The sequence below is a fragment of the Penaeus monodon genome, chromosome 34 (genome assembly GCF_015228065.2).
Source record: "Penaeus monodon isolate SGIC_2016 chromosome 34, NSTDA_Pmon_1, whole genome shotgun sequence".
NCBI lineage: Eukaryota > Metazoa > Arthropoda > Malacostraca > Decapoda > Penaeidae > Penaeus > Penaeus monodon.
The window spans coordinates 20525326-20526330 of record NC_051419.1 but is presented as its reverse complement, the minus strand read 5'-3'; the positions used below and the strand labels follow the sequence as shown (position 1 = coordinate 20526330).

Here is a 1005-nt window from a genome sequence, read left to right as displayed (position 1 = left end):
CGTGCCTGCCTATATAGTTAACTGTTCATTTATCTACCTAGTTACGTGTCTAGTCAAATAGTGAATTATTTACCTTGATTATTTACTTAGTTCACTTCGTCAAACTTTAACTGCGCGCCATTAAGAGCCATCGCAGACAGGATGAGCGATGGATGGAGACCCTGAGTTCCATGTGAAGCGAGCTGCCATTATTTTCCTTTGGCTTTACATGTAGTAGCTGCGACCCGCGGTTCATGGCTCAGCGTAGCTCTGAGGTCAGAAGCGATTTAAATCTGCACATTTTCGTTTCTTTTATATGTATACAAAATGTGAAATGCGTGTAAGATCAATATCATTTAAATCGTTTGCTATAGGAATGTTACACATGTACGTAACAAACGAATGCCGTACAGCCAGTATTCGACTGTAGCCTGGAGGCAAGTGTGACGTCACGTAGAATGCTGTACCCTCGCCCTCCCTTCCTGTATCCACCCCCTGCCCCCTCCTTCCACCCTTATGTCGCCTGGAGAAATGTTAGTGAATTATTCTTGAATATAAAGCGTCTACTTTCTAGATGTTTGGAATAAGAAAGTGCATATCATTTCCTCCTTTTAACTGACCTGGACTTCCCTCAATGCTCCCCCGCCTTGGCAAGAGGTTACTACTCGTATGACTCTCCTATTCCAGGACCCCTCTCTGCCCCCTTGCCCCTCCCTCTTGTACCACCTCCTAGTACCCTCCCTCACCTCCTAATGCCCACCCTCCCCTCCCTGACTCACCACCTAGCACCCTCCCTCCCCTCCCTGACTCACCTATCCCCTGTACCTTGCACCTCTCCCATCCTCACCTTCCTCAGTCTTTCCCTCCCCCATTGCCTTTCCTGGATTCCCCCTCCTTCCCCCTCTCCCCTGCTCTACCACTCTCTCGTACCCCCCCCCCCCCCCCGGCGACAGCATAGCCAGGTGCCCGCAGTTGGAAGGCAGCCAATTCTCAGTGCCCGTGTTCTATCTGGATATTTTTAGTTTC

At 49.5% G+C, this 1005-nt stretch overlaps 1 long non-coding RNA gene across 1 annotated transcript in view; it reads left to right on the top strand.

The window, feature by feature from the left end:
• The window catches only part of LOC119594644, a 13861-nt gene that overhangs the window by 11858 nt on the left and 998 nt on the right, over nucleotides 1-1005 (top strand). The gene's annotated exons all lie outside the window — the stretch shown is intronic.